Here is a 14,826-nt window from a genome sequence, read left to right as displayed (position 1 = left end):
CATCCACACACAGGCATGCATACAGGGGCCTGAGGGGGATATCGGGCAGTACTATTGTCTTCCAAGTTATTTAGTGTGCATAAAAGAAGATATCAGAAGATGGAAAGATCTCCCGTGCTCATGGATTGGTAGGATTAACATTGTGAAAATGGCCATCCTGCCAAAAGCAATCTACAGATTCAACGCAATTCCCATCAAAATACCAACTCAATTCTTTACAGACCTTTAAAAAAAGATTCTCAGCTTCATATGGAGAAACATAAAACCCAGAATCTCCAAAACAATCCTGTAGAACAACAGATCATCTAGAGGTATCTCCATCCCTGATTTCAAGCTGTATTAAAGAGCAATAGTAGTAAAAACTGCATGGTGTTGGCATAGACTTGTTTATATTTTAATGATACAATTATGATAAATGTTTGGTTAGAGAAAGTGGCTAACTTAAAATATTTTGGTATCTTTATAGAAATAGATTGACATCAAATAAAGAAATATGGGACTGTTTGGGGAAAGGCTACTAGACTTGACAACATCAACAGTATTAAGAAATAAACATAAAGTAGACACTATATAAGAAGATCAAAATAACAATATCTAAAAATAATTTTTCACGCTCTATCTGAAATTTTCCCTAGGGCTTTATATGGATAATTTTAATTAAAAGCATAGAAGCATGAGGTTACTGGAAAGATGTCTTAGAAGGTAGGCATTTGAATTCCATCACAAACATAGAGGCTGGCAACAGACTCCAGGGGGTCTGACATCCTCTCTTCTCCTATATTGGACACTGTGTGAATAAGGTGGGTACATATACATGCAGATAAAACACCCACATTCATACAGTAAAAAATAATTATTCTTAAAAAGAATAGGGTTGTAATATTAATCTTTCACAATTTACAATTAGAAGATTACATTTTTTAATTCTAAGTGATTAAAACTCCATGTATTTGAAAGGATACCATGACACTGTATTATAATACTTATTCTAGTGACTTGTTCTAATTCTTTGTTTTATCAGTTTTAGCCCCCTCACTTACCTCCTCCCTGTCCCTTCCTCCCTCCCTCTCCCCTATCCCTCTTCCCTAGTCCACTGATAAGGGAAGTCTTCCTCCCCTACTATCTGACAGTAGTCTATCAGGTCTCATCAGGACTTCCTCTGTGGGCTGGCTCAGTCACCTCACCGGGGAGAAATGATCAAGGAGTCTGCAACCTACATAATGTAAGAGACTGTCTCTTCTCCTCTTACTAGGAAGCCCATCTGGAGACTGGGCTCTCTATAGGCAACATCTGAGCAGGGGTTCTAAATCCTCTCTATGCATGGGCTTTGGTTGATGCATAAATCTCTGCAATCACCCTTGAGTCCTGCTTATGTTTTGTTTGGTTTGTTTTGTTTTGTTTTGTTTTTTGTTTCTTTTTGTTTTTCTTCTTCTGTGGTTCCTGTCCTATTTGGGTCCTTTTATATTCTCCTTATTCCATAAGACTCCCTGTGCTCTGTCCAAAGTTTGGCTGTGAAGCTCTGATCTGTTTCAATCCCCTGCTGGGTGGAGTCTTTTAGGCAACACGTGTGATAGGCTTCAGTCCAGTTCCCTCTCTTCTACTGCTTCTGTTGTATATCCTAATTTCCATTCTGAATGAGAATTAAGCATCTTCCCTAGGGTTTTCCATGTCATTTGGCTTCTTCAGATCTGTAGATTTTAGTATGTTTCTCCTATGTAAAGTGGCTAACATCCGCTTATAAGTGAGTATATGCCATGCATGTCACTCTGCTTCTGAGATACCTCACTCAGGATGATCTTTTCTATTTCCATCCATTTGCCTGCAAATTTCATGATTTCCTTTTTTTTTATGTTTACAACTGTTTTATTTGTTTTTATTTTTATTAATTACAGTTTGTTCACTTTGTATCCCCCTGTAGCTCCCTCCCTCCAACCCTCTCAATACCACCCTCCCTCCCCCTTCTCCACCCATACCCCTCCTCCAGTCCACTGATAGGGGAGGACTTCCTCTCCTTTCTGATCTTAGTCTATCAGGTCTCATCAGGAGTGGCTGCATTGTCTTCCTCTATGGCCTGGTATGGCTGCTCCCCACTTCAGGGGAGGTGATCAAAGAGCAGGCCAGTCAGATTATGTCAGAGACAGTCCCTGTTCCCATTACTATGTAACCCAATTGGACACACTTAACTGCCATGGGCTACAACTGTGCAGGGGTTCTAGGTTATATGTGATCAACTTTTATAAGCTTATCTATAAACTCATAAAAATCTGTATTAAAACCATCATAGAAATTGTTGAAAATGAGTGATGAAGTGACTCTAACATTCATAGGTTAAAACAAAGAATATAAAAGACTTGTAGCAATTCATTTTTAAAAACTGATATTTACTTTGAGAATTTCATATGTGAGAAAAATGTTTGCATAGTTCCTCTTCAAACTACTGTCAAGTTTATGCTTTCTTTCAAATTTATATATGTGTGTGTGTGTGTGTATAATACGTGATACATTTTATTATATGTTATATATTTTTACTTTACGCAGGGGACTCATGCCTGGAAAATATGACTTTACTATTTCTCAACAACCATGAATGATTATACCTATTAATCTAGGGATGAGGCCTTGTGAGATTTCCCTAATACACCTTGACATGACAAAGTGTTGTCACTTTTCAGATCTTATTTAGACAGCCATATTTTTGATGTTTCATTAATGTAGTTTATCTGTCATGTATTGAAGACAGTGTCTTGTAGCACACACTTGTCCTGGGGCTCTTACAGTCTTAGCAACCCTTCTTCTACAATTGTTCTTGAGATGCAGATTTGAGATTGTAGGTATTATAAATCAGCTGGAGCTTAGTACCCCACAGTCTGTTATTCTCAGCATGTTGAACTGTTGTTAATTTCTGTACTAGTCTCTATGTGCTACAAAAGATGCTTCTTTGCTGAGGCGTGAGGGTCACACTTATAAGTGGGCATATGGAATAGACATTGGGAATGCAGTTTAGAATACTGGGTTTAGAAAGTGGCCATGTCAAGTTTTCTAGAATCCCAGTCTTTATCAGTCATAGGTAGCTGGGTAGGTTTACAGAACCAGGAATGACTTCCTTCCTAATGAGTAGGCCTTAACTCACCATTGGTTATTCACAAAATATAGGCACCACTATTGCATCTTTCAAGACATTGTGCTGTATTGGTCATTGTTATAATTCATAGGCATTGCAGCTCCATATGACACTGATTGCTTTTCTTTTTTAAATATTTATGCTATTTTTATTAATTACAGTTTATTCACTTTGTATCCCAGTTGTAGCCCCCTCTCCTATCCCCTCTGAATCCCACCCGCCCTTCCTCTTCTTCTATGCCCCTCCCTCAGTACAATGATAGGGGAGGTCCTCCTCCCCTTCCATCTGATCCTAGTCTATCAGGTCTCATTAGGACTGGCTTCTTTGTCTTCCTCTGTGGGCTGGTAAGGCTGCTCCCCCTTCAGGTGGAGATAATCATCTTACTAGGCAGCTTGTATATTTCCTTTTGTTACTATGAAGGCTAGCTCTTATACAGGATGTTTCTAAGTCAGATACCAATTGGTTCCTTCAAATACTATGTTTGATGTAAGTGTCACCTTCAGAAATAGAGATTTAACTTTCAATTTCTGGAAGGTAACCAAGAGCCATGTTACTAGACTATACTGTTTAGGGAGTCTAATGAGCACACCCCAGCCCCAAGCCCCCGTCCAGCAACTTGAAAGGAGGTTTCCAATGCCTAGTAGAATTTTGGTACATAATCTGTGCCTTTCTTGGGAAGTGTTATCACTTGAAATGGCATACCTTTATGTTGTGGTTATTAATATTTATTGTTAATGTATCTTTTAGTTAAGATAAACCAGCTGTATACCCAAATCACCAGACAAAGGATTTATTTAATTAACCTAGAGCACAATGCTGGGCAATAGTTACTCTGTCCTAAACCTCCAAGGCCATATAGTTTCATACCATTTAGATTTAGATTTCATATCTGAAGTCAGGTCCCATCTTTCCACGTGGTTCCATCACCTCTCCTCTGGATTCTCTTCCCTCCCTTTCTGACTTCTTTCTCTTCCTCCCACTCTGGACCAGGATGTCCCGCCCTATCCTCTCCATTGCTCAGCATTGTGGCTGGTTGTTTTAATTGAAAATATAGAGAACAAATGGTGGCATGTTTATAAAAACTTGAGACAGGTGATGCTTACAATAAGCATCACAATGCAATGTCCAGATTGAAAGCAGATACTGGGGGAGAAAAATCAGCATTTGAATGAACAAGGGTAAATTGTATAAGTTTCAAAATAACATTATACCAACAACTTTATTTAATATATTAATAAATGTATTCATTAATTATATTAGCACATAATACACATTTATGTATTAATCATAATTATTTATATTACCCATACAATTAATATGTTAATTATAATTAATTAATAAGTATATATTTAGATACATATATCAGGTGTCATTTTTGTAGACATAAAAATTATTATGCCTTTTAAAAATATTTTGGTGTTATTTACTTCTTCCCCTTCCCCCTCTCTCTTCACACTGTTTTCCTACTCCATCTTTAGTTAAATAATCTGTCCCTGTAGGGTTTAGCCATTTCCCCTTCATAGCAATTGCATCCTACTATTCCTGTTTCTAGAGCCCATACCACTCTTAGGTGGTCTATTTTTAGACCTCACGGTATCTAAGTGGGAGCTAAGTGGGAGCTAATTCACGAATCATAGTTTTAGTTTCATTCATTTCTCTGAACATCTAAGGATTTAATGCTTTTATTTCAGTGGAATTGTATTGTGATTTGTATGTTCCACATTTTCATTATCAATCTGTCGAAAGGCTTTTTGGTAGTTTCCATTCCTCAGATTTTATGAATAAAGTGGATAGGAATATGGCTGAACAAGTATCTATGGCATAAAATGTGTACAGTGATGTGAATTATATTGGCAAAATATTGCAAGTAGTTAATCCTTATGAAACAGATGTCTCCAAAATTAAAGTAGACCCCTCCCTCTCCACTTAAGAATTACCCATATTATGTCAGAGAGTCCTACAGCATACAGCTGGGGACAGACACAGCTCCTGGCCCTGTGGGGGAAAACAGGTGAGTATATAAAAAGCTTTATGGCTTTGAGAACAAATAAAAGCTAAACTCTTCTCAATATAATAATATAGAAAACGTATAGTATTACTTAAACCATGTTTTTAAAAACTCCTCTCTTGAGAAAGAGCTAAGGATGTGACTATGATCAGAATAGGAACAAAATTAGAAGCACTCAAAGAACTTTAAACAAATTAAAAAGTTAAAGGGTAAATACACCTTGAGTTTTATGCTTGATAATTATAGCTCTGAAGTGTTTTCACTTTTCCTTCACTTTAAGCCAATTATGAAATTTCATAGTGATTTCAGAAGTGAGTAAAGAAAGAGGTTGTGGTCAGAAGCATCAGGTCCCTCCCTCTGCCCACGGGGAACAGGGAGGACCTCTTTACAGCAGCGAGCTACAGAAGACAGACGGCTCCGCCTGCAGATGGGTGTTTCCTGAGCAGGAGAGGTGGTATTTAATATTCTCTATTTCCTCTAGATTGCACTGTTCATCAGGTGATTTCCCAGCAGCGGCCAGGAGCTTGGTGATCAGTCTGGCTGCCTTTTATTCATCTTCAGCTTACATGATGGCTGACTTCTGCTGCTCAGACATGTCTATCACAGAGCTGTTTCTCTCTCTCTCCTTTCTATTGAGCCTCGTCTGTGGCTTCCACTGATTCTATAATGTCCTTTTCGAAGGTCAGATGTTTCAGGGACATATCTGCTAGGACTGAGCCAAAAGTTATTGCTCACTCTGTGAGGTCATTCCTCATCTGCTTGGAGACCAGCTCTTTCTTGACGATCTGTTCAGTACAGAAACAAGCCACCTGAGGATCTCAGTGGTGATATGACAGCAGTAGCAGTGACTACTCATTACACTCACATCTCCGGTGTTGCTGCAGATCTAAGTGAGCTGACTGGAAACAGCAGGATGAAATAGGATGCTGAGTCTGACACTGGGTTTTAGAATCGTTGCTACAGTGATGACTGTTAAGTTCTGTAGTCCAGGGAGTCAGTCAAACGTAATCGGTTTCCGTACTGAAGAGACGGAAAAGTGAATCCCTTTCCATTCCACAGTGTCCTGTTCTTAACCAAATAGTTAAAAGATTGGACAGCTCTGTGACCATCATCTTCATAACATGGTGCAGATTTCACTAGTCCTCTGTGATGGCCAGTGACACACTGAAATTGTTGTTTGGGCTCAAACACTTTGAAAACCATAGTAAATTCTGGTGGACCCATTTCCTCTGATTACCACGCGGATGACTGATTCTCCTGTACAGCACAGATCCTCCTTTACTGCCTCATGGATTTTTAAACAAAGAAAAAAAATAAACATTATATACTCAATAAACATTTTAAAAAGATAGACTAAAATCATGTCTCCTCTACCTTCTCGAAGACAAACAGGAAGAATTCACTGTTATTTTATAAAATGCATGTGTTTCCTAAAGAAGAGGTAATACCAATAAAAACAGCAAACAATAAAAATGTTATTAAAATGTAAACTTCTTCTCCTGAATATAAATGTATGAGAAACAAAAGGGTGAGAACAAGATGAAGGAGAAGAATGTACTACACAAATATCAAAAATGATGTCTGCAGAGACTTTCTGCAAATCCATAAGAAGACAATTTAAAATTGTCAAAGTGAGTTAGTCATCTGGTCCTTCGGGCCTCACAGTCACTCCTGACCCTGCTTTCTCATCAACTGTTTAATGAACTCTTCCCTGAAGAAATCAAAGTAAAAGCACAATATACTTGCTCATGAGGAATAGCAAAAATTTAATCCAAGTTATACTTCTAGTTCTGTCACATCATCAAGTGGAAAAATAATGAAGAGATTAACTTTTTCACAGATGCATTTTCTGTTTTTTAAAATAGGACATATGCAAAGTTAAAATAACAATCCAATTTACTAAACAATAAAGAAATCATTACAAACTCTCATGAACAGTAATTCCTTGTTTTACATTTTTGTTAATGACCTAAATTGTACTTTAATCTACACAGAAAACCTTTCAGTATATCAACTTATACTGTACTCCTAATGCATTATATAATTGTATTATCACCTAACATTTCATAATTAACATTTATTGCAATTTCTTAAATATTCATATATACTGAACATTTGTTGCCATGTGATATTAGGTGGGACAATTTGCCCTGGGGTGGGGAACACTTGGAAGCATTGACTAATCAGCTTCTAAAGACTTCCATACAGAGTAAGACACATGTGAAAGTTTTGATGCAGTAGGCTTGTGAAGGAAGTAATTTTTCTCAGTAGTTTGATTGAAAACCTTGATTATCAGTGTTATATTACCATGAATGTGTCCTACTTGGAATGAGAATGACTATCAGTGTTGTTGATGACTGTGATCAAATCATCAAGAAAGAAAATTCTAAAATAATAAATCAGAGTAAACTATATTAAATATTTTTGCTTGTTTTCTGTTTATTTGACTTGTCCCTGCTTTGATGTGATAGCTTTTGTTTAATTTTATTATATTTGCTTTTGTTATGTTTTTAGAAATGAATGAATGAACAAATGAATGAGTGGATGAATGAAAACTTAGCCACTGAGATAAAGGTTAACAACTGAACTGCGCTTCTACCTGTTAGAAGAGGAAAAATCAGTTTTCTCCAATACAGTGACACTGGTTATATCAACTACTCCAGGGCAGGCCTCATTTCAAGGAAAAACTGACCAAAATTTAATTTACTCCACAGTTTATTTGTGCTTTTATTTGTTTGCAGTTTAGCAATTTTTATTTTTTTAGGGCAGTAACTTATTTTGTTTTTGTTTTTGTTTTGTTTTGTTTTTTGGTTTGGGGGTTCATTGTTGTGTTCTGTTTTTGTTTATTTTTTGAGTAAGAACTTCACGTTGTATGGGTAAGGGATGGAAGGGTATTTAGGAGGACTTAGTGCAAGGAAAGCATATAATCAAAATATATTTATTTTTTTACTATTTTACATAATAATATAAACAAATATCCTCGTGCACTTTAAAATGAGTTTGGTTAATTTCTATAGATATTTGCTGCAGATTTCAATTCCATATTTTTTAAATCTGAGCCTTGAGCTTAATATACTCTTGTATGCTTATCAGCATGTGTAACTAATATGTGTTAGTTTCACTTAAGAACTAGTTTAATTCTTCACATGGCAGGGGCTAGAGCTAAGGGTGAATTGACTGAGATTAATTTTTAAACCTCTTTCTGAAATGACTCTCAAAATAGGATTAAAGTTCAATTACTGAAAGCAAAAAGTGGTGATATCTGATTTAGCTCCTGCCAGCTCTTCATTCCAGGGACAATATTCTATTCTCCAAAAATTCTGCCCATGGAGCAGATTATGCAAATAGAGTACTCTACTTTATATTGGCAGTTCTTCACCTACCCTTGGATTTAAACTAGTAACTGAATGCTACTGTTTCTGCCACTCAGAATAAATCTTGAGCTTCCTGCCCAAAACCATACTGAAAGTCCCTGCACACTGAAAATAAGTTATTTTTCTCAATGTCATTATCAAATAGTTCTTTAAGTCACACAAATGGGCTGTAGAGATTACAGTGTGTTTCTCAAATAAAATTTTCTTAATCATGAAGGTAAAATCATACTTTATAGCTTAAGTGAACTCTAAATGAAGACCACAAAATTTTCTTTTGACAATCATGTTTTTTTGAATTATTTTTTATTAATTACAATTTATTCACTTTGTATCCCAGCTGTAGCCCCCTCCCTTGTCCCCTTCCAATTAAACCTTCCCTCCCTCTTTTCCTCCCATGCCCCTCCCCCAGTCCAATGATAGGGGAGATCCTCCTCCACTTCCATCTGACTCTGCCTTATCAGGTCTCAACAGGAATGGCAGTATTGTCTTCCTCTGTGGCCTGGTAAGGCTGTACCCTCCAGGGGAAGGTGATCAAAGACAAAGCCACTGGGTTCATGTCAGAGCCATCCCCTGTACCCTTTACGAGGGTACCCACTTGGACAATGAACTGCCATGGGCTACATCTGTACAGGGTTCTAGGTTATCTCCATGACTGGTCCTTGGAGTATCAGTCTCAGAAAAGACTCCTGGGTCCAGATTTTTTTGGTTCTGTTGCTCTCCTTGTGGAGCTCCTGACCCCTCCAGGTCTTTCATCTCCCTCTTCTTTCATAATATTCCCTGCACTCTGCTCAAACTTTGGCTTTGAGCAAACTCAAACTCAGCATCTGCTTCAATACTCTACTGGGTAGAATCTTTCAAAGGCACTCTGTGGTAGGCTCCCGTCCTGTTTCCTGTTTTCTCCCTCTTTTAATGTCATCCATTTGCGTTTCTGAATGAGGATTGATTATCTTACCCAGGATCCTCCTTCTTTTTTTTTTTTTTTTCAATGCAGTTTATTCAGGAACCTTGAACAATCATCTGACCCCGGGGAAAGCCAGCCCACTTTAAATAGCCTCTGGGTAGCCAACCTCAGCATGCTACGTGGGAAATGCAGATAGGTCCACATACATGGAAGCAAGCCAGATCCTCAGCCTTAGCCAAATATGGAGTTGTTTGTGACAGAGAGCACTCACCATCGGGAAGGTGGAAGGCAGAAACCAGCTCCATCTTTAAGGCACGGCATTTCGCAGCTCTCTACAGTTCCCCCTTTTTGTTTTGGATGCATCAGGGAAGAGTAGAGGTCTGACCTCTGATATTAGAAATAAATTGGGACTTTGTACTGATGTTCATTTAGGTGTCATCCACCCAAAGAGCATCAGACCCTTCCAATACCTTTTTCTCAGAGGCGGGACCTGGGGCATCAACCCGCATGCAATCAGACATGCTCTTCTCTGGGTCGAAAGCGGCTGACCCTGAGTGCAGTGCTTAGCCTCGCATCCTGAGCGTAACATTTTGGCTTTTTATGGTAGCCAACCATGCTTGGGGAGACTGTCCTGCTTCAATGGCTGTAAAGGCCTGAATGGTCATGGCTGCATTACACTGTTGTGAGACTCTAATCTTGCATATATACCACAGGCAAACCAAGGTGACCAACACCAGAAGGCCTGCTAATGCTCCCATGCCTGCCCACTCCTTCAGATGATTCATGGCTGCAGCAATCCATGATGATAATCCTCCTTCTTGCTTAGCTTCTTTAGGTGTACACATTTTAGTATGTTTGCCCTATATTATATAGCTAATATCCACTTATAAGTGAGTATAAACATGTGTGTCTTTCTGCTTCTGGGATACCTCACTCAGGATGATCTTTTCTAATTTCTACCATTTGCCTGCAAATTTCATGATTTCCTTGTTTTTAATTACTGAATAGTATTCCATTGTGTAGATGTACCACAATTTCTGAATCCATTCCTCGGCTAAGGGACATCTGGGTTGTTTCCAGCTTCTGGCTATTATGAATAAAGCTGCTATGAACATGGTTGAACAAATGTCCTTGTTGTGTACTTGAGCATATTTTGGATATATGCCTAGCAGTGGTATAGCTGGATCTTGAGGAAGTGCTATTCCTAGTTGTCTGAGAAAGTACCAGATTGATTTCCCAAGTGGTTGTACAAGTTTACATTCCCACCAGCAATGGAGGAGGGTTCCCCTTTCTCCATATCCTCTCCAGCATGTGTTGTCACTTGAATTTTTGATCTTGGCCATTCTGATGGGTGTAAGGTGAAATCTCAGGGTCGTTTTGATTTGCATTTCCCTGATGGCTAAGGATGTCATTTCTTTAACTGTTTCTCTGCCATTCAATATTCCTCTATTGAGAATTCTCTGTTTAGCTCTGTATCCCATTTTTTAATTGGATTACTTGATTTGTTGTTTTTTAACTTCTTGAGTTCTTTATATATTCTGGAAATTAGCCCTCTGTCAGACATAGGTTGATGAAGATCCTTTCCTAGTCTGTAGGTCGTTGTCTTGTTTGGTGACAGTGTCCTTTGCTTTACAGAAGCTTTTCAGTTTCATGAGGTCCCATTTATTGATCTTAGAGCCTATGCTGCCGGTGTTCTCTTCAGGAAGTTCTCTCCTGTACCAATGAATTCAAGGGTCTTTCTCACTTTTTCTTCTAACAGATTTAGTATGTCTGGTTTTTACGAAACCATATTTGAAAATAAATGTCAGTATGTGACAATATGTAACATTATCATTAATGTTAATATTTTCATAAAATTACTCAAAAAAGTAAATTATTTTAAATACATTGTTTGAAGTTTTTAATTATTCTAAATTACTTTTTAATGTATACATTGATACTATATACCATTCTCAAATTTGTAGTTATAATAAAGAATGTATTTTATGTAATGTTTTAGATGAGATTTTAATTCCTTAGTAGGTCTAAGATTTCGGTCTGACTACATCTAATTATTGTGAATTATAATGTATTTCAAGTATTTGAAGTATCTAAACATGGAAGAACTTATTTCACTTAGGCCTCATTCATTTTGTGTGTTCATTACTCGGGAGCTCAAGATAATCAGCCTCCTTTATTTATTTACTGGAGACAAAGTCTCTCACTGGATCTGAGGTGATGCTGTAAGCCAGGAACCCAAGATATCCTCTTTGGTTGGCCAATAACCACATTGGCTGAACATCCACAAGCACCAACTTTAAATATGGGGATTATTGGGGAAGACTGCACACTCTGGCATGTGCAAGCTTCTGTCTCTGAGAAAGAATGTTTTCATTAATTAGATCATTGCCTGCAAACATGATTTTTTTTTCTATTGCAAGTTGTTCAGAACACAAAACATAAGATGGCCATTGTCAATACTTGTGTTACTTAAAGAAAGCTTCACACACTGTTAAGAAGGCCAGTTTGAGGATAGTAAAACCAGAAACTTCCACGAGATAGGGTGACAGTATAAATAATTTGAGACTTTTTTTTTTTTTGCTTAGTTTCTTTTATTTCTTTTTATCTTAAAAAGTCCTAGCGTGACATCAGGAGACAAGCAACCTCCATAGGTGTCACCAAGTTCGTTTTCTGGCAATCTATTTCTAGACATGCCGCCTCCCCAGAAGGGTAGTTCCTCGCCAAGTGAGAGCGGCATGCATCCACTTCTCCAATCAGCCATAGCGCTCCTTCTAATGCAGACCCCTGTAGAGCCATGTAGACTCTGCATGCTGCCTCTGTCTCTGTGAGGTGATATGATCCTGTTGATCTAGAAGGCCTTGTATTCAGGGTTTCCCTCGGGCCCTCTGACACTTAAGTCTCCTCTTCTGAAGGGTTCCCTGGACCCTGAGAAGAGATGTTTGATGGAGGTATCCTGTTTAGGGCTCAGTGTTCCACAGTCTCCGTCTCTCTTCGTCATGTGTAGGTGTGGGTCTCAATATTTGTTCCCATCTGCTGCTGGATGAAGGTTTTTTGATGCTTTCACAGAGCACTGAGAAATGTCCTAATCTATGGAGATAGAAGAGTCACTAGAAGTCTTTTTATGGCTGTGATTCTCTGTGGAGTAGTATCTGGTTTTACCCTAAGTGCCTGGACTATCTAGCCTCGGGTTCTTGGCCACCCAAGCAGTGTCAGTTATTGGTTGTATCTTTTAGGAAGCACTAAGTCAAATCACATATTGATGGACTCCACACAATCGTTGGGCCACCCTTCCACTAGTGCATCTGGTAGGCAGCATAACATTGTAGGTTAAAATGTTTGCAGCTGAGTTGGCATGATTTCTCAATGTTAATAGTTGTGTTGGTGTCATTCTGAACAATAGATCCTTGTCATCAATTTGTGAAGAACAAACTGTAGCCTTTATAATATCCTGGATTGTTTAGGGGTTCCCATGGGACCCCTTTTAGCTAATGAGTTCATTAGATGCAAGCCATTCCTTGTACTGGAAACTTAACTTGGTGATAAGAGATGCCCAGTTCAATATCCCTCTTTACAATTCAGCGTTACAAATTACAATCATTTACATTATAAAATTAAATACCTCTACTCAGAGTGTAAGGAACTCTGCAGAAGAGGAGGCTGAAAGAGCATAAGAGCCATAGGAGAAGGAGGACACCAAGAAAAGAAGACCATAACTCAATATGTAAAAAGCTCTGATGAACTCAAAGAGACTGAACCATCATACTTCGGGCCTGCATGGGTCTGCACAGGATCCTTTGTGTCTATATCATTGCTTCCAGTTTACTGTTTTTATGTAATTCCTAAGTGTATGAATCAGCAGGTCTCTGATTATTGTTGTCTTCTCTTGGGCTCCTTTCCTTCTCTTGATTTGTCCTGTCCTACTCAAAGGTGGTAATTTTTGCTTTAGCTTATTATTTTTTATTTTTTAAATAACTGAATAAACGAATGAGTGAGTGAGTGAATGAATGAAAGAAAAAAAACCAAACTATTAGGGAAAAGGTTAACAACTGAATTGTCCCTTACACCTGCTGGGAGAGGGTATATCCTTCACCCCGGGATAGGCTTCATGTTCAGGAGTGGTAAACTAATATATAATGGCCTCCATAGTGTTTTGTGTATGCACTTATTTAGGTACAGCTTTTTGTTGGTTGGTTTGTTTTCTTTTGTACTGTTGTTTTATCCCATACTCTTGGACTTGAGGTGTTTTGTTGTTGTATTGTGTATTTGTTTGTTTCTTTGGAGTAAAAATTTATAGTTGGAGGAGTAGGTACAGGGAGAGAATGTGTGTGTTTCTGTGTTTCATATTTTTATAAATCCCACTCATCAACTTTCAAACACATAAGCTATTTCCTATTAACATGAATAGTGGGGAAATTACAACAATAAATATGGATGTAAACGTATCTCTGTATATACTAACTTGTATTTCCTTGTTGTATGACCAGAGCGGTATAGCTTAATCAACTGGTCATTATAGTTTATTATTCTGATAAAATATCTAATTGATTTCCATGGTAGCTTACCTAGTTTCCATTCTGAACATCAGGATATGGGCTTGTTTTTTTCCTTTATAGTCCAAACAATATTTGCTTTTGTTAATTGTTGATTAATTGTTAATTGTTAATTAATTGTTTAAAACATCAAATAACTTCCTATTCAAAAAATAGGAGTAAGAGACCAAACATCTGAAGCTATACCTTCGAAAGCACTGGAGTTCTTCCTGCTTCCACAGGCCTTGCCAACCTTTATTTCTTAGAAGAAAGACTCATCTGAGAAACCACAGCTTTAACTCTCTCTCAGCGTAGGCAAGCTGGAAGATGTGCACAGGAAACATGCATGAGCATTAGTATTCTCTGGACTTTAAAAGACTATACTTTCTACAAAATGTGTCTTACCATTTTTTACTTTAGAAAGATGTATTACTCCCTAGAATCTCTTTGAAGAGTTACATTTAAATATCCTGAGACTGGGGGTCATTTTCCAGAAAATGAAAATTTTTAGATGAGTTTAAAAATTAAATTCAAACATCTAAACATGTTTTCATTCATTGAAGATTTAACAGATAGCTAAGAAACTGTTAGTTTGGAAACTACTGTCATTGCTTTAACTTCATTTGATAAGGACTCTTTAAAGTAATTACTTTTAAAATGAATTTTGTATTTTATATTACTAAAGGAACAAGATTAATATAACAGCCTACTGTGTAAAATATAAGCAATTTGTGTAGTATTTTAAACTAAAGAACAAAAAGAATTATCATGTTGCAAACTATGAACTGGTGTTCACATTATCCTTATATTTGGGGATATTATAAATGTAATCATTAAATTAACTAAATAAATTAACTCATTAACATTTCATTTTAAAAGGTTAGAATATATAA

Source organism: Meriones unguiculatus, chromosome 16, assembly GCF_030254825.1.
Source record: "Meriones unguiculatus strain TT.TT164.6M chromosome 16, Bangor_MerUng_6.1, whole genome shotgun sequence".
Classification (NCBI taxonomy): Eukaryota; Metazoa; Chordata; class Mammalia; order Rodentia; family Muridae; genus Meriones; species Meriones unguiculatus.
Note: the sequence above shows the minus strand (reverse complement) of the source record.